At 27.3% G+C, this 22,815-nt stretch overlaps 1 pseudogene across 1 annotated transcript in view; it reads right to left on the bottom strand.

The window, feature by feature from the left end:
• Window positions 1-698: 698 nt before the first annotated feature.
• The window catches only part of LOC147816035 (voltage-dependent calcium channel subunit alpha-2/delta-3-like), a 59,036-nt pseudogene continuing 36,919 nt past the window's right edge, over window positions 699-22,815 (bottom strand). Inside the window, exons 11-23 of the transcript XR_015431215.1 lie at window positions 21,660-21,715; window positions 20,430-20,513; window positions 19,563-19,724; window positions 13,468-13,518; window positions 13,264-13,344; window positions 11,472-11,546; window positions 9,568-9,648; window positions 7,908-7,931; window positions 7,755-7,826; window positions 5,918-5,979; window positions 3,745-3,805; window positions 2,513-2,558; window positions 699-833 (exon numbers count right to left, since the gene is read on the bottom strand). The product of XR_015431215.1 is annotated as a voltage-dependent calcium channel subunit alpha-2/delta-3-like (transcript). The remainder of the gene's footprint in view (window positions 834-2,512; window positions 2,559-3,744; window positions 3,806-5,917; window positions 5,980-7,754; window positions 7,827-7,907; window positions 7,932-9,567; window positions 9,649-11,471; window positions 11,547-13,263; window positions 13,345-13,467; window positions 13,519-19,562; window positions 19,725-20,429; window positions 20,514-21,659; window positions 21,716-22,815) is intronic.

Raw genomic sequence — 22,815 nt, 5'->3', positions numbered from 1 at the left:
TAGTGTTTTTAAATTTTACTCTCAATTATAAATTGTTGAGGACCACATAATCAATGATGAACTAGTAAGGGTGTGACGAAATAAACAACATTGCAAGTACATAAAATATACACAATAGTTGTAATTTACTTTTCCTCAAACTTCTTTTATTTATAACACAGCTACAAAGGTATAATTGGAAGGCATATCACCCTGGTAATTTATGAACATAAAAAACAAACAGAAAAGAATTGAATTCTAAAAATATTTTAATGTTTCTTTCAGTTTAAATTTTTAAAATGCGTTAAGTCATTATTTGAAATTTTAACAAGCAATATTTGAGAACAAAAATTGTTTTTTAAATAAAAAAAAGATCATCAGAATCATGCTTCTCTAAATTACTTATGTCATTAAGAGTGTCCTAAGAACCTGTTTCTATAATCAGAAAACATTTTTAATCATTTTAACATTTTAATCATTTTAACATTTTTAATTACGTTTGTATAGTTAGAAAATTTTTTGTAATTTTTTAATTCCTTAAAAAACAAAGATTAAGTAGTTTCAAAGAAATTTAAAAATATTATTCATTTATTATATAAAGATATTTAAGAAACTATGTAAGATGCAAGAATTCTAAATAGATTACATTTACAGATAAAGACAAGCATTTCTATAATCATTACTAAAATAAATCTTACTCCATCATTTCTGAAATAGTACCTTGTAATTCTGTATTTTCTTCTTCTACCATCATAAAGAGAATTAAAGCATGAACATAAGTATAAACCGCATGAGACCACTCTAATCTCAATATATCAGAGCATTTTGCTGCTTCTTTCCAATCACATTTAAAGCTAATCAAAATATAATAAAGTTTGTCATATAAACAATGTATGTTCACAATTATAAAAGCAAGAAGGTAATTAATTCTTAATAATACTAGTGGCACCCTAACAATTCCCAATAAAAAAGATAATGAAATTTTTTACACTCTTGCTGAACATTAATAGACAGTTGATATGTGCCAATGACCTAGATACCCAAAATGTAATTTTCAAAACAAGATGATAAATACTAACTATTTCAGATAATTTATCATCTATAATTATGTGAATAATAATAAGCATAATTAATTAAAAAATCTCAACTTCTAAAAGCAAGGAATACAAATATTAATAAAAATGATATAATGATAAAATAATCATTAAAATGCATATTATTAAAAGTAACAACTAAAAGGAGAGTTATTTTAATAGGACATAATTATTATTCACATCAGTAACTAAGAGTTGATACAAAATAAAAGAAAAACTCGATATATCAGCAAAGCTGTCACTTATGTTTTTGCTTGTCTTCAACTTTGAGATAAAAGACTAAATTAAAACTTTGTTTTTTCATATTCCCAATTTTAGGCAAGAAGGAAAAATAGCTGATAGTAAAAATATGATTATTGATATAATCATTTGCTTGGGATTTTTCCTTAGTTCATGTTATCCTCTAAAATGTAGTGCACTTATGAATTCTAAATTATATAGATTTAATGTTGCAGTATCAATTTATGCAAAGTAACAGAATTGCTCAAATTTGGAAGAATGGGTTATATATTTAATATTTTAGATTGCATCAAAAGAACAGTAAATAACAGTAAATAGCCAATTTTTCAAAGTCTTTGCCAAATGCAAATCTTAAATTTTCATGATTCATTTTTTTTTCCTCACAGAAAATTATTTTACGATAATTTGTTATAAGCTTATATTATTTGGACCCAATTCTAATTGGTTATGTTGCGCATTCCCAAAAATTACCGCAATTGAATAAAAATATTGATTTGCTTAGAAAAATTCATTTTGAGGATCGAGTTAAATATAAATTTTTCTTTCCAGTGGAAAAATAATTTGGCAAAACACAATTTAATTCATCAAATTCACGATTTTATCGCATTTGGCGAGGTGGCAAATCCTTAGCACAGGCCCTGCATGGGTTGAAGAGCAATGGTGAGCAGGGTATGCAAACCCCTTGTTAATTAATAAAAACTTTTGCAAAGTATAGAGCTGTGCATTAGCTACCTATCACCCTTTTAGTTTTTTAAATTTAACTAAAACACTTTAGCCTAAAAGTTGATTGGTTAAAACTATTGAATTAAAACATTATTAAAAATGAAAATTGTTCAATAAAACACGAATAAAAATGGAATAGTTAGAGCTCAGTCTATTGTAATTTTCAAAGAAATTAAGAACATCTAATTATCAATTGAATTTTTCTTCAAAATGCACAAATTTATAAACAAAGATATAGTATATGACTAAAATTAAAAATATTTTTGTATCCTTAAAAAAGATTCATGGGCAGAGATAATGCATTCATTATCAATGCATGAAGAATTTCAAAAAATATTTCTAAAAATTTTAAGGGATTCATGCCTTTGGTAAGTTTATTCACAATGACTTAATAAACAGAGAGAAAGTAATAAAAATAAAAATAAATGAATAAATAGTATTAGCATGCTAATTTTAGTTTGAATCTCGATATTTACCAATCAGGAAGGACTCGCCAGTTATCTTTACGAAAATAGTCCCTCCCTAAAACAAAGAAAATAATTTATGCGAACGGTCAAACAAATTAAAAATAAAAATACGAAAATGATTTGAAATGAAAATTTTAGTTAAAAAAAGTTAAATTATGAAGACATAAAAAAGTAGAAGAATTTTACATTAGTTTTGATTTTCTAAACATAAATAAATATAAAACATGAAGAAAAGGGGTATAAAAAATTTAGCACCTTTTCTTTACTTATGGAAAGCTAGTTTAAACTAGTCAATGTGTTAAAATAATAGTAACTCTCCAAACATTATTTAGACAAATGATTAATCTCTATGATCAATTATAACTTTCTTTCTTCTGCATGCAAGTCGAAAAAGGTTTTCTATCAGCAAGATTGTGCACATTAAAGAAATTTGAACTCATAATCCTCATAAAATAGTTAAAAAATAACAAATTAATGAAAATACATTGTTTGTTGATAATACGAGGAAGAGTTTAAATAGAAAACAAATGTCAAAAGTAGAAAATAACAGATAGTGAACTATTAAAAAAGGAAATTATTGTGACAATCTAATAGGTATTCAGCAAATAACAAATGAAATCTTATTAGGTCATGCTAAGTATAATAGAATATTAAATATTAAGTTTTAGCTTTTGAGAGAGAACAACTAATCAAAAAATGAATTATTTATGTTAATCATACTTTTTATCCAAGGAAGCTCATGTTGCGCGAGTTTTAAATTTTTTCAATTATGCTAATATTTTATAATTTTGATCCTAATTCAACAGAGATAGATACATAAATTTGAAGTAATATCCTGTATGTAAAAATTGCTGATGCATTGGTCATTATAAATATACATATGTTTTTCCATAACTAAAAGTAGCACAAAAATAATAAAAAGGTTAAAGTATAAAGCTGTTTCTATCAATACCATAAATACTGCTCTTAGTGCATGGACAGAAAATCACATTCATCACAGCAAACATGAAATTTATTAACAGCAGCAAATTACCTAAATGCTTATAAACTATGTCTCGATTTTTGCTTCTTATATGCATATGGGTTTATGTTTAAATAGAATCCTAAAACACATTCTAAAATTGAATTAATATCTAAATATTTTATAATCAAAATGTTTTTATCCCTAAAATCTAAATGCTTTCAAAAATTGAAAAATTACATAACAAAATATAATTTTGGTGACAAAAAGTAACACTTACAATCTTTTCACTTCAACTTTTCCGATTACTCTATAATGGCCATAAGGTTCAGGCAAAGAATCTATAAGATACAATAAAATAACACTTTGATAAGTAATAACAGTAATATAGAAAACTTCAGCATGAAAGAAACAGATGGTAACAAAATAGAAGTTAAGAATTCAAAACAAATTTTTCTACTTTGTTTTTTCCATTCGGCAATAGAATTTTTCATATTTATTTTAAATAACTTTCATGGACAACTAGCATTTTGTTATTAACTTTCACAATTGCTAATACCAATAATGTTTTTTTTTCTTTTTTTCCAGAAATAAAGTAATGTAGAAAATCAAAATTTTTGGGTGCTCAAATATCAGGAATAAACATCTATCCTGCATATTCCAGGAAGTTAAGCTTTAACTCTCAGTTAAAATTATAGAATTAGAAAATTTTTATTTCTATATCTTTACATAATTATTTGAACAAACCCTTGTAGACAAAATTTCATACTTCTATGAGAGAGAATGATGAAATTTGAAGAATAAAAGTTGATAAAATGTTATGCTACGATAAAATGTATGATAAATGTTACAATAAAATGCTGTTAGTTTTAAGGACTGGAATTTGAAAAAGAAAAATATCCATATTTATTTTGATAATATTGGCAAAAATCTTGGGTCCTAAATGATTTATTTTCTTAGGGACAGAAGAGAAAGAGAACACTTCAGGACTTGCTAAATGTTGTGCCTAAGACCTTACAAAGTCTAGAGATATTCTGAAATTGAATGTAATAAAACTTTTCATTACAGTAAATGAGTAAAAAAATTGTGAAGTGATCATTGAATGGAACTCTTAGTATAGATATAGGGGCATCAGATATAGTAAAAGACTCTGCCTCCTGTTTTCTAACACTCATCAATCGCTAGGAAAGGGACTCATAAGAGAAAAGTTTTTAATGCTTTGGCTTCGCTAAGGCTCCAACAATTTTAATATATATTTATATGTGATTTTTAATTTCAGATTTGAAACTTTTATTACAAAGAGAAACAAAATAAGCAAATAAATAAAAAATAACGTAATCATCAGCTCACACTTAAAATATAAATTTAATATATTTCCCAGTTCAGATAGTTGTTTATTCTTAAGAAAATAATTGAATCTAATAAACTTTCATTTAGAACTGATCTTAAATCATTAAATTACAAGAATAACTTTTCTACCACAACTTGGGTAACAGACAATGTAGTTACAATGCAGCAGGCCTCTTGAATGTTTGTAGGACACGATGAAATTTCTGAAACATTGATGCATGAGTATGATAGAGCTGTCACGGCTTTGATTCTAACAAAAAGGAGCAGTAGCAAGGAAGCCACTGTTGGCTATAAAATCCCAAGACAGGGGGCCGCATCATAAAAAACATCACACTAGGATCGACCAGTGGTCAATTCCCACTTCCATGTTGAGATCCCTGCATGTGTGGAGATGAAGGAGAATAGATTCGTTCAATACTTTATTTAAAAACAATTCTCTCAATTTTTATCATTATTTAGGAAGAGACACTGGAATGTTCACAAATTCCATCGTGACAGAGGGAACCTCAGATGAAGCATCTGCTCCCCTCTACGCACGCTCTATAATAAATCTATTTCTTATTATATGTAAAAGTGATTAACTTATCTAAATGAATTAGGCTGCATAAATTTAAGTCTAAGCTAAATCTTACTTCGAGCACGATCGACAATGGAATATGCGTCGATCCAGGTATTTGAGCTTGTTAAGGTTTACCTTTACAGTTAAATGGTAGGTACTAGGCACAATGGGAAAAGTAATTTAAGAAAATTAGGCAGTGGCCAGAAGGTTGAAACGGGGTGGGTGGGGGTGCTGTGATAGCATTAGCACAATGGGGGAAATTTAGGGCTACAGCTCCAAGGAAAATAAAGCTTAGGAGTGATCTGGCTCCAGCTCTCTACCCAGGAGAATCGCTTCGCCATTCTACACTATTTCTTATACTATAATCATAATTACAATAAAATACTTTTTGAAGAAAATATCATAAAGGGAAGCATGCTAACTTTACTATAGAACAGTTTAAAGGAAAATAAACAATATTAATAAAATATGAGAAACATAACAACATAGAAACTAGACAATAACTATTTCTGGAGACAATATGAAGGAAGACTCAAACACTTACGAAAAAGGAGTGTCATCAATAGGTCCACAGTAGTAAGAATTATTCCGAGTAACAATTCTTTTCTGCTCCAGATAAAAAAAAAAGAACATTAAAATAAGTAACAAAGTAAAAAACCCAAGGAAACAGCAAAATTATTTGTATAATAAATAAAAGTAGTAATAAAGGTAAGAAAAATTCATAAAAATGAATTATATTAAAATCTTAATCGATTGCTAAATAGCAAGATAATTCTAAGATCATATTAGATCACTTCATTATCACAAATTAAAAGAATGCAAAAATTTAATTTTTGAAATCAATTGGGAAAAATAATACATTATTTGTTATCATTATTATCTTTATAAATTTTTTTTAATAATTAAATATGGTTATGAATAATATTTTAATAAAAAAATTCATGTTCACAAAAAATTGTAATTTACTTTAATTTTTTTTCTCCAGCAAGTAAATCTGTAACAGAATAAAATGTAAACAGTTTCTTAGAAATTGCTAAGCAACTAGAAAACTTTAGTTTCGTTTAGATGAGGCGAATTGTAAATAACATTACTTGCATGCATTACAGACGAGACGGGCTCAACCAAACCCTGATACCAGCATTATAACAAAACAAAAAAGTTTTCAGAAACTAATGGAGAACTTCCTATAAAATTTAAATATATTTTTTTTCTACCCTCAAAAAAAAAAAACAAACATACAAGAATCTGTTTAGTTAAGTTATTTGGTATAAAATATATGCAAAGAGCATTAAGAATTTAGAAATGTTTAATATCATGGCCTGAAAATATTTAATTTTAAATAATGTATTCTATATGTCAGTAAATATTGGCCTTATAAATAGGTTTTAAGAAATTCTCAGCGTTTTTACTTATCAAATCTTTTGCTCAAATCAAAAGATTTTGGGATTACTCTCAAAAAGTGAGTTTGAGCTCACTAGTTTGAGTTGAGCTAATTTCAATACACTTGGACTGGCTACATTTTCCCCATAAGAAGTTTTAGTTATTGACATCATCATCATTGGCACGACAGCCCAGGGTGGGACAGTCTTCTCTAGAAGATTTCTCCGTGTCATTTTTCTTGTCACCAGATCTTACTAGTTCAAAATGCTGATTATTTTAAAATCCCAATGATTGAGTCATTCAAGTTTTGGATGTCCTCTAGCTTTACTAACAACTGGTTTGTGTAAGAATATCTTAGGAGTTGGACTAGTTGCATCTTAACAAATGTGCCCAACAAATCTCATTGTTCAAATTTTATTATATCTATGTCCTCATAAATTATGAAAATTTCTGTAGAAAGTGCCCTCTTTGACTTTGCCAAAAATGGTTTGCAAGATGTTTTTTTTTCCACAGATGGTTAACATAAGCTTCTTTCTTCGGGAGAGTCTAAGTTTCAGATGTATAGATAAGGATTGGGCATCTAATAGTTTTGCACAGGAGTAGTTTTGTATGTCTCTTTACGCATACTGATCTAAGGCCATTTAAACATTTTAAAAGTATTATTTTAATTTCTATTGCTTTATAAAACATAACATTGCTGCATAAAACATCAAGGTGAAATACTACACAAGGGTATCTCAAATTCCTTCCAGTCTTAAGTCATTGTTAAAAGGAAAAGGGTAACTAACAAAAAGGGATTCTCTGAAATTAAATAAGTTCCATTTTTCTGAGGAAACAATTTGAGCACACCAACAAAAACTGGGGAAAATGTCGAAACTAAGTGAATACAACACTAAAAAAAATTGAGTGACATAAAAAAAAAGTTGCAAAACTTCTCTGGTTACTTGATGTCATAAAAAATTTCAAATTTTATTGACAATTAATTAAGGAGAACTACTTACAAAGCCTTCAATTGGAATTTTTACAGACATTTCCCCCCAACCTATTCTTCTGTCTACCATGTTTTTTCTTATCTTCAACAACATAAAAAGTTCATTAGTAACGGAAACCAGTTTTAAAAGTAATTTTAAAATAAAATAAAATTTCATACTTACTATTAGCAACTGATCTTCAAATTCCTTGGAACAGACATAAAAAATACAAGTTGCAGTTAAAAAGAAAAATAAACAATTGATTATGAACACATACAAAAAGCAATAAATTTGCAAGCATTACAAATTAATAACTGTCAAATCTATCATAAGGATTAGATTACTTCAATGAAAATTCCATGTAAACAAAATGTAGTAAATTAAAATATTCAGGGTTTATAGGAAATGTAATAATTTTGATGCTATGTCCATAATTACACACATTCTCATATAAAAGTGTTTTATTATGTTCATGGAAATAGAATTTCCAACCTCTGCTAAATTTTATAAGTTTAAATTACCAGATCAGTCAGGGAATTTTCCAGAACATGTATGCACTGTTGTACACCCTTGGTAAAAATAATGCCATTACTAAAATATTCGATAATGAGTTTTTTTTAAAGTTATAGCAGTTTGAGCACACAGTTTTCTGACACAATTTATAGTAAACGGAAACTGTTTCCAGAGATAAATATACCATTTATTAAATTATATATTAAACTACATATTATTAAATATACACACACCATCTAATAAAGAAAATCGATGTGTATACAGCACCTAACTCTCAGCAGCTAGATTATTGAGGAAAAATACTACCAGTATTAGTTGAATAATGGATTAAAGTCTCCCATTTCTTCTACAAGCAATGCAAAACAAGATTTTCAAACAAAAAGTCTTTAATGAAGGAGTAGTGGTGAGTTTCAAGTCAATATTTCAAAATAGCAAGTTTGATAGTGAAGAATAACTTTAGATGTAACATGAAAATAAAAAGTTTTGTCCTTTTTCATTAATTTTTACAGAATTACACAAGTCAAAAATGTACAGAAATATAAGTCACAATTAAGGGCCAGCACTGGATACAAGGCGACTAAATACAACAAATGGTGAATAAAAAATTGCCTATCAGCTGCAACCGAATCGGCACTTTTTCGTCCAAAATGCACCCGCGTGCATTAGCAAGCAGGTTATTATTTCTTTTTAACAAACATAGAATTATTCTGAATATTTTTTATATTCTAAAAATTACTTTATTGCAGCCTTATTTTTTAAATTTTTTCTTCATTTTAGATATGAACACTGCAGCGTTTCCCATATTTTGGGAAATGACTTAAATTATTAATAACAATGTCACCTTTTTTAAATTGCTTAAAATTTTCATTTTTTGAAAAAACATAAACGGGTTTAAAAAAATGGCTATGGTTGAAAATACATTGGCTAGTATCAAATTTTCTTAAATTTTTCCAATAACTCACAGCATTATTGCGTCTTCACTCTGAAATTTTTATGAGTTTTTACAAATTCCTAAATACAAGTCAAATTAAAGTTGCAAACCAGAAAATAATTTTAACAAAGAAGATCAGACTGAATATGGAGTTTAATAATACAAGACAAAACACTGCGGCAAATTTAAGCAATTAAACTAAGACTGTCAAAAAAAAAGAAAAAAAAAAGAGAAAGACTACTGATGTATTTCAAAACAGAGGGAGTAATTTATATAAAGCTACTTAAAACTATAACTTTGTTTTGACAAAAAATAATCATATGAGTTGGCTATGTTAATAAGATTGAAATTTTCAAGGATATTAACACAGAGAACAAAAAATAGGAAAGAATAACTTACATACAAACCCGAATTTGTGTCAACTAATTCAACTTCTGTTAGGTCGACATTTCTGTATCCTGGCTTAAGTAACTCTTGAAACTATAAGAAAATATTTCATATCATCCCAGAATAGTACAAAAGATTGCATTTCAATCCAATGCTTCAATTAAAAAAAATTATTAAGGTCTTGGCATACTAAAACTGTACTAATGAACCAATTACATTTTTAAGGCAATTAATTTCTCAATTACTTCATTAGAAAAAAATTGTTTATATTACTTTCTTTAGTAAAATTATTTTTATACAAAGTACTATCTGAAATACAGTAAACATAATGCACTGCAATAAAATCTACATATTGCATTGCAATGTATTTTACTTTATTTTTTTTCTTCAAAACTGCTAAAATAATGGTTATTAAGATGCTTCTCGTAAATTGGACGCTTAATTATTTTGTTTTACGTAGATTTTACTTTGGATAAACGAGAGCTCGACGTGTATGTGTGTAAAATGTTTTCGACTTCTTAATTAGTTCCAGAGATATAGTGAAATATTCAAAACGTCAAATTAATATTAAGGGACCAAATTCTAAACCACACTTCTTTCTTAATCATTGAAACCATTTTTCAAGATTTCAGCTTTCCCCATATTTTGAGTGCTAAGAGTTCTAATGAGCTGTAAAAAGTTATGGTTTAATCAAAGAAAGTATATTTTTGTGTGTTTGATTTAAATTTTAAGGAAATTGACAAGCATTTCAGCGTATTTAAAGTTAGTTCCTCAAATCATTAAGATTGCATTGTAGCATACCTGCCAACATTGGAGAAATAAAATAACGGAGATTTTACTAGTGACATTTTTTTAGGCTACAAGTAAAGTTTTGATACATCAAGCATAATCATGTAAGTCAAAATTGGAAATAATATAAGCACTTACATTTAACGAAGTAAAAAATAAGTAAATAAATCTTAATCTAAAGAAGATCTTTTTAAATCATGATTTATAATTACTTAAACTATTAACACTCAACATACTGCATTACTGGCAATAGCACCATCTGTTGAGGACTAAGAAGTATTTTTGACATCAGCGGATATTTTATCGCCATTTTTTCAACAAAAAAAAATTTCTTCAACATATATGGAGAAACTTGGATATGGAAAACTATACGGGTAAAAAGGAGATAGTCATAAAATACAGGAGCCTTCGTTAAAAAAACAGGAGACTTGGCAGGCATGTTGTAGTACACGAAACTCAGATCAAAAGTTATTAAAGCGTTCCATTTTCTTATTTTGCTACCGTATATCATATGTTTTATTATGAGCATATCTAATTCCAGAATTTAAAAAAAAAAAGACTACTAAAGGAATTAATATAGATAACATATATGCAAGTTCAAATCTATATCGTCAAATCTCAAAAAAAGTAAAAATTGGTCGGAAAATAAATCATAAAAACAATAAATAGGAAATATAAAGCTAATCTATAAGAGACAAAAGTTTTTTTCTCCTTCAAAAATTTTAACTCTCATTCCTATTTAGATTAGTGCCTATAATATAATAATTATTACAGTGCCTAATATGAGGAGGAAATACACAGTTTGCTTAATGCGTAAAATAATAAAGAACAAAGAAAGGAGAGAATAGTAATTTGAAGGATGTTGAAAAGTGCTATATTTACAAAATTTGAAATCAATAAATTGATGATTGAGAAATGATTCGAGTTGTTTATGATATGAATGAAAAATTCTGTGCAACATTTTCTTTTAAAGTAATAGAAGAAATTATTCAATGAGACAAAAGAAATTACATTAAAATTTGGGAAAAGTTATAGGAAATGAATTTAATTTAAGAAATAAGTGCTGATATTAGTTCAAAACATTTTAATAAACAAGTGATATTAAGTAGCATTGAAAAAAAAGTTACCAATGGTCTAAGCTCTGGATGAAAAAGTACATGCTCATTATTTGTAATTGCAAATGAATAAGCATTGACTCCAATCTAAAAAAAAAGAAAAAATATTTTTATGCACATAATACAAACTTTTAACAATACATGAAATACAACACACACTGCAACCGCCATATGAAATTATAAATAACAAGTGTCTAAAAAAAGCAACGTAAAAATGTTCAACATAGGTTTGAAACTTAGTTCTTGCCCCTACAATTTCTTAAATAAATGTAATAAAAATAATTTCATATGTTACTTTGCGATAGTAAAATTAAGATAAATTTAAATATAAATCTTAAGATATTAGTAAAACTGTTTTAGTTAATAAGGGGATGTGCGTGTGTTTTTATGGCAAGCAAATTATTATGTTTTTAAAATTTGAAACTTTATTTAAAGTCAAACAGGAAAATACAGATATTTTTTTTCCTTAAATTTACAGAATAGTTAAAGACATCAAATTTCAAACATGTAGTAGAAGTAGAATGAGTCACACACTCAACATTATCTACCACAAAAATAATTTCAAGCATACAAAGTAGATTAAAATTTTTTTTTGTAGAAGATTCATTCAAAAAATTTAATTTTGCTGATAATTGGATTTCTAAGATAGTTTCAACTTCTTTTCAAATGTACAGTTTTGAATAGTATACATTGTAAAAACTGTAAGGTGACTTTATTGACCCTATGACAGTTAGAAATAGAAAAAGAAAGTCACATAATGACTTGTAGTTTGTTCTGCATTGTGAAATCAGAAAATAAACAGTGAAGTGGTGTACAGGACAGAACTTGCAAAGCAAATAGTAAATATTGCAGAAGTGAATAACTTGATTAAGTATATTCTTCCATTAATGCATAAAAATTTCTTAAACACATAGTGAATATTTTAATGCTCTAAAATAAATTCTCTTAAAAAATATAATTAAGAAGATTTGATTGTCAAAAATAATAAACAGCAATTATTAATAACAGCCGTTTTCCATACGCTAATATTTTCCTTAATCTTCTAAGAAAAAAAAACCCTCACTTAATATCAAGTACTAAAAATTCCACATAAGAAGAAAAATGCAATCTTACTGCCATGATTATCAAAATTAAAAAATAAATAGAAAAAAGTTATATGAACAGAACCAATTCTGCGATTGGTCAAAATTTGCTTCAGCGCATTAAATATTATCGCACTGAGTGATCGATATAAAAGACATTCTGAATAAAAAAAATGCAGAGTTCAGAATCAGTTGCAATTAATATCATGGTGATATTGACCTTTTTTTTCCTTCAAAATTTTTTTTTCATGCAAAACTAATGCTAGCCTTTAAAACTTGAATCAAGTTTTATCAGAAAATGAGAACCCTATACACTTTTAATAAATTTTGATTCTTAGTAATTCATTGTAATTTTTATACGAAAAACTGTTTCTATGTGAAAAAATAGCTTCTTGGCTGAAAAATGTTGAATTAAAAAAAAAAAAAAGCATAAATAAAATAAAAACGCAATAAATGAAACTATATAAGGGCAACAATTCAAAGCAATAGTGTTTTTCAGGTTCAATAGCTAAACTTGAAAACTTTTGGTAAAAAAAAAATTAGGAAAAAATGAATTATTAAAAATCAGTACATACTTTAAAAACATACTGATTTAAACAATGTTAAAAAATTATTTATATTTAATTTACTATACTGTAAAAAGAAAATCAAGTTTAAAGCTGATTTGATTTTTTTGACACAAATAATTATACTAATGTATATAGAGAGAATATGAAAGATACCTTATAAGCTCTTGTTAATTTAGTAATTTCCCTGATAGGAACATCAGTACCAGCCACTCCCAATAAACTAGCAGACTTGATCTAAGAGAAAGTTTATTTCAACTCACAGAAAAATAAATAAATAATAAAAAAACTCTTACAAGAATAAAGAAGGGAAATTTGCTGCAAGTTTCACAGTTTGCAACGTTAGGCCAGTATACTTACATTTCGTTTATCAAATACTGGAGTGGCAACTGTAGTCATTAATTGAAGAGGCTGAAAAGAGCAACACTTTATTAGAATTATAAACTTATTTACATAAAAATAACCTATCTTTTTTATTACAGAGATTAATGGCACTACTTTTCGATTTGTTAAATAAGGATTTTTGCAAAAAAAACAACAATTATTAACACCAAAACGTTGTTAAAGCAAACATTCATTGAACCACTTGTCTTTTTGCATTCTTGTCTTTAGATGCTCTAAATAATAATTAACTAATTTTATTTTCTAAATAAAATGTATTAAAATGCTATGTGCAGGCTAGGGTTTGAAATTTGTTGCAGGAAAAAAAGAATCAAATTTCGTGGAAGATTCATGGTATGCAAAAATAAATAAATACAATAAAAGACTTAGATAATGCAATAATAATAAAATAAAATCCTTATTAAAGCAGCTGATTATTAACAAAAATTCATGCTGTGATATGCATGGCATGTTAAACAAAAGATTCTTTTTTCATTTGTTTTAGTTTGATGTTATCTACTTTCGCTTTCTTATACTACTTTATACATTCTATCCAAGGCTATGCATTCTACAAAATGAGAAATAAAATTAAGAAAAAAACTCAGAATGTAAAAAAAGACATTATAAACAAAGAGCCTAGATGACTAAATACATCAAATTGTATGGAATTCATTAAAACAGGTGTTTATTTTCAGATTTTTTTGCAGTAATTTAATAATTCGGATGATGAGCAAAATACACCATTGCAGTACTTTAGACTAATTGCTACAAACTCAATAGTTACGTACAAAGTTAAAAAGTATAGCGCAAGCTTTAATGATGTTTGGAATTTTAATATATTTAGCATATTATTTTAAGAAATAATAAACATGACATTGATGTTTTTGATTTCAAAAATTAATCATTTTTATAATAATTTTGTAATATTATAATTTCCTGTCTAAGAGCTTTGTCAATCACATTGAAAACTCTTAAAAATAAAATATGACACAGTAGAACCTCAATCCAATGTTCCCCCATGTATTGTCTTGTTTGAACAGTTTTATCCCAAATGCTATTCTTATAATGTTAATAATATCAGTTTTTGTTATGAAACAGGCAGATTCCCACATCTGTTTTTCAGAAATTTTACACTAAAAAAAATATCAATAAGAAAAAAAAGGAAGTAATTTCTGATGATACCGATGGAGAAGAAGATAAGGATTTGTTACAGTTTGGGAAAAACGCCTCAATAATCACGCTTGATGTTTATGAATTCATTTCATAAAAATGGTGACATCTGTGGAGTTGTCAGCTTGAAAAATGGTTGCAGAAGCTGAAAAAGTGCAAAGTGATACTGATGAGAATGAAATGGAACCACAACCACTGCCAACATTTGCGAAACGCTTTCAAAATAATGAGAGATTTTCCATAGCCACACGGAAATACAGAAGATGAAGAACAATCTGTCGAAAATGTCAAAAGTTAGTTGTTGTTAGAGGAGTGTTGTTTTCAATGAAATAGTTCCAAATATTTTAAATAAATATATAAATCAGTTATTCTTCTTTCCTTTGCATCTTAAATATTTTTGCAGCAAGTAAATTTCAATTAAAATTTTAATACTTATTTTAAATTTATTGATTTTCCAGTCTATTATTTCTTTACAACTTTTTATGTGTTTTCAGGTCATTATTTAATATTTTTGTTGGCCTGCATTCGCCACTTTCCCGTATCTATACATTGTAATGAATTGTTCTACGGGAAACGAGCAATCGAGGTTCTACTGTACACGCTACTAGCAATGTATGAAATTCGGTATTTTACATAATACCTAGAATTGCCCCACAAAGAATGAAATGATTAAACATTGTTTTACATAATATTCAGGCATTCTCTGGCATGTACAAGTATTCTATAGAACGTTTTATCTTCAAAGAGATATAGAATGGTTTACCTTTAAAGAGGTATTGCAATGCTTTCTATCAAGTGGTGGAGAGATGTTAGAGGGTATATATCTATTTTTATCTATCCAAAACTGATGAAATCGATACAAAAATGCTAAATGATTTAAAACTGTATCACGAAGAAATAGTGATATGCAGCAGCTTAAAAAAACTTCACATCTTTATTTTCAATTAGATAAATATAAAACAAAGGTATATATTAAATAAGGGGTGCTCAACCTGCGGCCCGCCAACCCTCCATGTGCGGCCCGCGGCCGCAATCTGAACAGAATGAAAAAAAAATTAAATATTTGTTTTTGAAAAATAATAAAAAAAATTCGGTAATTTAAATTTACACTTTTAAGTTTTTGACGCACCCAATCTCAATCAATGTAGTTTTTCGATGGTTAACGCTACGGATTTCAGCATAGTTTTAAAAATCCCAATATTTTTAATACATCATTATTACGATTTACGAATTTTAATTACCACTTTTGACGCCTTTCGTATGTGCCGATTCCAATGACTTTTCGGTAGTTATTGCTGCCCATTTTCAAGTAGTTTCTGAAATAGCGATTTTTGAAAGTTATGAAACGCTTTATTTGTGCAAACTTCATGGAAAATCTAAATGACTTTAGAACCTTTCTTCAACAGTTATTGCTGCACATTTCCGCCCGGTTTTTAAAACTTCGATATTTTAGCACGATATTATTACGAATCGCGAGTAAAGAATCGCTCATTTAGATAACCATTTTTTGACACGGCTTAATTGTAACGATTTTATCGCAAATCAAATTATTTTTCAATCGTTATTCTAGAAATTATTGCTACACATTTGTACAAGGTTTTGAAAGTACCGATATTTTTTATACGCTATTGCGACGTTTTAATTTCAAATCCCGCACTTAAATTACATAAAATTTTGATGGACTTTATTTACTCCAATTCCATCTGAAATATAAAAGTATTTTGGCTATTGTTTTAGTAGTTACTACGTTTTCCCCGTGATTTAAAAAGATTATGATATTTTTAATACTATGGTTTGACAGCAAGCGAGTTTTGAATCGCGCATTAAAATAATTATTTTTTACGTGCTCTGTTTGTGCCGATTTTATCATTTGCGTTGTATCGATTTTAACACGCATTTTTTAAGAGGTTTTTCGAGCGTGTTTTTTCTTCTTTCCCGTTATTGCTGCATTTTTATTTGTGATTTAGAATATACCTGATATTTTCACACAATATTACAACTCGTGAAATTCGATTCAGTTTTAATTTTTTTTCGTAACTTAAAAAGTAATTACGTATCTTAGCCAAATCAGCACCTTCCCAGGAAAAAAAAACGAGATGTGTTTATATTAAACGCGGTCCGTTTTGCAAAAAAAATAATTCAAAACACTGCATAATTCTTTAGTCCCATGAACACGTGCAAGTTTAACAACACACATCGAACCTATTCTTTTTGTTGTGACTTGTAATTTAAAAGTCATACATCGTAATTTGTATTTACGCTATCTGAAAATTGCCCATCGCATTTCGTATTAACATTAACGAGATTTAAAAATAATCCATCGCGTTTCGTATTTACATTATTTAAAATCACATATCGCGATTCGTGTTCTGGCGTTTAAAATATCATCCGTTGCTACTTTTCTCGCAATTCATATGCACGCGTTTTAAAAACCATATATCGCGATTCATATTCATGCATTTTAAAAATCAAGTGTTGTGAGTAGTCCTTTCGCAATTTAAAAGCCACAAGATTCGTATTCACGCGATTTGAAAAACAAGCAACGAGTTTTTTATTTAAGCAATTTAAAACTCACACATGGCAATTCGTATTCAAGCAATTAAAAAATAACGCATAGCAATTCGTATTCAAGCAATTAAAAAATAACACATCGATATTTGTATTTCCGCGATTTAAAAACCCAGAAAGGAAGAACACCATCTAGGACAAATTCCAAAACTGATGATGTTATTTGCTCTAAGTTTAATACTACCCACAACAACAGCTTCTGTTGAAAGACTGTTTTCCAGAATGAATTTGGCCTGTTCAAAATTACAGAGTAGTCTTTAAATACAATCATTACATTTTCATTTAATGGCTCAAAAAATATCACATGATCAAGTAGATAAAATTATCACAATATTCAAAAATTTTGCAAATTACAGTATAACCATTAAGAAATTTTTTAAACCATTTTCTACCTTCTGGTAGCATTTTATATCATTTATGATTATATGCTGGGAAATGATTTGTATATCATTAAATTTTAACTGTATAAAAAAAGATAAGTTTCGTAAAGTAATGTAAATTTTATTGATTGTAAATAGTAAGTGTCATGTTAAAAATATATTCGTCATAAAAAGTTGTAAACAAGTATCTTAATAGTTTTTTATTATTAAGGAATATAGTTCCTTAAAATTTAATGTGTTTTCTTTCTTTCTTTTTCTTCCCTCTCTCAGCCTCTTATAATTTAAAATAAAAATGTCTGAAAGTTAAAGTACATTCCCTAATAAATGCTAAATCTTATTTTCCACTTAAGGGGTTTTGTTTTAATCATTTTTAACCCTATAAACTTTCTTTAAATCAAAGTATTTAACTTGAATTTATATTAATAACTAGAATATTTATTTATTTGAAATTTAATTCTATGAAGAAAAAATTTAACGTTAAAATCTATGTTTAAATGGACTTTTGTATTTTGTAATGTGATAAAAAAAATTTCAATTTTTCCATAGTTTTTAAATTATTTCAATTTATCTAAATTTTTTCTGATAAATTGATTCTGATTTTCGAATTCTGTTTTCTTTCTTAAGTAATCAGTTTTGCATTTTCTAATTTTAAACGTTTTAAAGTATTGTATTTTCTGCAAAGAGATTACAAGGTTAAGCGACAAAAAGAATTTAGTGTTATATAAACAATGATGTTTATATAACAATCACCACCAACAATTGCTTTCAATATGTAACATATCATCTAATAATCTAAACACTTTGGCATGCGGCCCTTCATTGGTCAATCTGCTGTGCATGTGGCCCTTCACTGAAAAAGGTTGTGCACCCCTATATTAAATGCTATTTTTTTGTTGTTGTTATAATTATGTTAAGTTTAAATAAATATCAATGTGAATAGTTATTATAGATAATTTAATTATTTTATCTCAAATCCAATTAATGCCATCAATTATTCCAAACAATTAATGGCCTTAGCCTTCGTTGCTAGTGTACCTTTCCTGTAAATGGGCAACTCTCATTAACAGACAATTTTTTAAGTCTCAAGAGTGTCTGCTTAACCAAGGTTTCCCTGTAATAATAATTTTCATGTTTCATACTTTGCCTCAAAACACTAGGCATCCTACATTATGTCGATGCTTTATATATTTCCAGTAACATACATATAAATAAATCATAACTACATTTTTTAAAGACAGAATCATATTACAGATATATTTCATTTAAAAATTCAGGAAAAATACAAGTCAAATAATGGAACAAAATTTTTAAAAAGGTTTTAAGGGTAAAAATAGAATAATTACACATAGTATAAATTACAATTAGAACATAATAGGGTACACACCTGTTTTTTCTTGAACCTACTACGAGGAATCTAATACATAAATAGCACATGCAGAATGTTTCATGAGATAATGTAAAATTCCAGAATGCAGCATGCAGAGAAATATAACAAATGCACACTGTTAAAGAGTTATCCATTAATATTTCAAGTAATACAAAAGACATCTTCCATTATAATAATGCAAAAAAGAAAGAAAAAAAAGCATCATTCCAAATTTTAGTTTTACACACAATTTTCATTGCTTGTTATAAAAAAATCAAAGAAAGTTAAAATAATAAGATAAGTTCAAAACTAATTTTGTTTTTCATAATTTTTATTAAAAAACACAATTTCCTTCGCTATAGTTAATTTTTTAAAATTAATTCATCAGTCTAAATCAGATTAAAGGTTTTCTTCAAGACCCTAAAGTGAATCAGTGAATGTTAAGGCAAACTTTGAAATTACAGGGTATGGATTCATGGAATTTGGAGTCATTTGCTTGTTCAGTAATTTACTAGAAACAACAAACGTCAGGATTTGAATTGGGAATCAAGCAAAACATAGGGTCATTAACTTTAGAACAAAACACAAACCCTAATCTCTTTTGTTTCGTGTTCGGGCTCTGTACTATCAGGATCAGCATAATCTTCATCTTCTTGGGCAGAATGCCACTGCTGAATTCGCATTTGATTTAGCTTGATACGAATTTGTTCAAATTCTCTATCTTTCCATTCTGCTAGGTTGAGGTCAGTTGCCTGAATTTTGTTTAAAAGCAGTAAATATAAGAAATTATACCAAGTACTATTTTTGAAAATTAGATTGGCTCTAATTTATAATAATAGTAATAAGAACTCAAATAAAATTTCATCAAAATTAACAATGAAAAAATAGATTAGTGCATAGTGTAAAAGTATTAATCATGAAGCATTATGCATAAAATAATTTAGGTTTAAAAATGATTTTTAAGATCCTTAAAGCTTTAAAAGAAATCCAAAAAACATGCAAGTTTTAAAATAGTATAGCTGAAGTGGTATAAAAATTGCGGCTAAAATGATATAGCTGAGTTTATTAGCTTATTACTTAAAAACGATGTTCCGATACATGCTCAAATACTATTATTTTAATAAATTTTTATAGCAGAAAAATGTAAAAATATGTCAAACGCTTGTGGAAATATTTAACTTATGAACTTTAAATAAAAAATTATTAATTTAATAATAATAATAATAAAAGATAGTGAAGTAAAACTTCTTAAATTATATTTGTATTACAATATATAGAGGACATTCATTATTCATATATTGGATATTCCCAAAATATGAGACATTAAGAAACATTTATTCAATTATTAATTATAGTTCATATTAAATATATTGATAAAAACATCTGCGTTATAGAAACAGACATGTACGTAAAAAATTTAGATTTAAATACTAAAAAGGATTAAATTAACAACTCACCGGCACATCTGCATAGACAGATGTCCATACAAATGGTCATGTACCAGACAAAACAACAGGCCTGCTCATAACTGGCACATATTTCTGAAACAGTAAGAATAGAAATTCATTAAATTGATACCCGACAAAATTTGTCCCAAAATTTTGGTAAAATATTTTTAAAAAGATTTATACATTTCAAATGTTGATAACAGAAAAAGATACGAGTGACAAAAAAAAGCTTTTATGAGTCTTTCAAAAATCATTACATGATTTTTAACAAAATTGTAGAATATAATAAAAAAAGAGATTACATTGCAGTCTTAATTTTAAGAAATATTAACCATTAAATTCTTATCAAAAATATTCACCTCATCTCACGCACATTTGTTTTAAATTTTATTCCGGTTTAGAATCAAAGACTATGAATTGGTGCATATGAGAAAATTTTATGTTTTTAGCGAGTTCCAATTAATCACACCCAAATAGGTAATTTTTTTAAGCATGATTCATGTACTATATTGCACAAATAATAAAAATACTTATTTTCTCACATATTTTTCTCATGCATGTAAAACCAGATTTTTCATAAGTAATCCTTAAACAATAAACTGTTATTTGACAAGGGGGAGGGTTAGTCTAAAACATGGTTTCATAATATTTGAATAAGCCCTAATCACCTCCAAAGAAGCTCCTAATCACAAAAAATTAAAAACTTTTATTTTTAATTCAAAAAATAAATCAAATTCCTTCTTAAAGTAATATTGCATCTTTAAAAAACTAATTTAAATAATACAGTTAATATTTTTTTTATTAAATTAAAATAAAAGATATTTTCAAAACCTAAAATTGTTATGTCAATAGAAGTGAAGAATTTGTGTTATAAAATTACAAATTTTGTGAAAAGGAGGTTTAATACAAAATTGTTACTTTTCATTGAAAAAAGTTGTTTACAAACTTTCCTGAATTTTCAATTTTTGCTGGTTTTTGTAACCAGTTTCTATCTCCTGCAGGTTTTAAAAAGCAAATTTATACCCCCTGAGTTTATCAGGTTTTTTCTGAGGGACATAAACCTTGTCATTCCAATGGTAGAAAACTTTTGTCATAGATTACAATAATGCAAGGTTATTTCCTTTTACAAATATTTTATGCAATACAAATATAGGACAACCAGTGATACATTTTTTAGTAAAAAAATGACCATTGAACCAAATAATCTAAAGACTAAAAAAGTTTGCATAAAAAATATACACAGATCTAAACTTTATCCCGAACCTCAGAAAGTGTAGCCATGTGTGTATAAAAACCTGGAAAACAGTAAAATATATTACGGCCCTTGAGAGTGGAAGACTAAAAATCATACACATACATAATGAATAAAATGAAAAACTGAAAAAAAAATGAATTTTTGTTCAGAAAATTTGGATTTAAGTTAAATAATCACAAAGCCATGTTTATATTAAAACCAATCCAGAGTAAAAAAAATTTTTGTACTAAAGCAACTAGACATTTGCATTGATTCTATTATAAATTACAAAATGAAGCCACAGTCAAAATATCATAATAGGCAATGGAAATTTCAACAACATTGATATCTAGACAGGTATTTGAATCACTAAAAGGAGGAGGAATAAAAATCTGACAGCACACAATGTGACAATTAAATTTCTTAAGTTTTCTGAGTCTAGTTTTGACAAAAAATAAAATTTGTTCTCCAGTTTTTATTTATTGATTACTATAAAACAACTTGCATTATATTTCAGTGTTCTCTTAATGCTACTTATTTCAAAATTCAGAAAATAATTATTTCTACGAGAATGAATATCTCCGTGATCACTAATTTTTTGTATATAGGAGAGATGGGCAAAATTGGGAAGAGGAATAAAATAGGGAGCAGTCAGTTTTGATTAAATTACTGCTGACATTTATCAGATATGACATGAAATTAGAAGTAGGTATTCATCATTTTATTCAGAGATGAATGAAAGAGAGTGCAGACTATTTCTCTGTCAATAGTAATTATTCGAAATATTTATCATAAAAGTTTTAATTTTTACATCATCAATATTACTTTGTAGTTTTTTGTTCTTTAAAGATTTATTTTCAGTAAAATCATCTGATAATGCCTTTTTTTAGCAATTATTTAAGCAGATTTCGCATCAAGTTTAAAATAATATAACTCTCCCTTTCTGTTAAATGGCACTGTAGAATAAAACTGAGATTTAGTCAGTTGGACAAAATCAAGTAGTACAAAAGGCTATAAGTTACATGCTAGACCAAGTTAAAATCATAGGAAGGTTAGATACAGAGTCCCAAATGTAAATAATGGACACATGAAGCTTGTACCAATGCAGAGAAGTAGGATTAAAGTTTTATTTATGATTTCTGTTAGGTCAGTTACACATAA

Source organism: Parasteatoda tepidariorum, chromosome 2, assembly GCF_982258835.1.
Source record: "Parasteatoda tepidariorum strain Cologne lab strain chromosome 2, Ptep-v5.0, whole genome shotgun sequence".
NCBI lineage: Eukaryota > Metazoa > Arthropoda > Arachnida > Araneae > Theridiidae > Parasteatoda > Parasteatoda tepidariorum.
The sequence above is the reverse complement of the archived record's forward strand: the minus strand, read 5'-3'. Positions and strand labels throughout refer to the sequence as shown.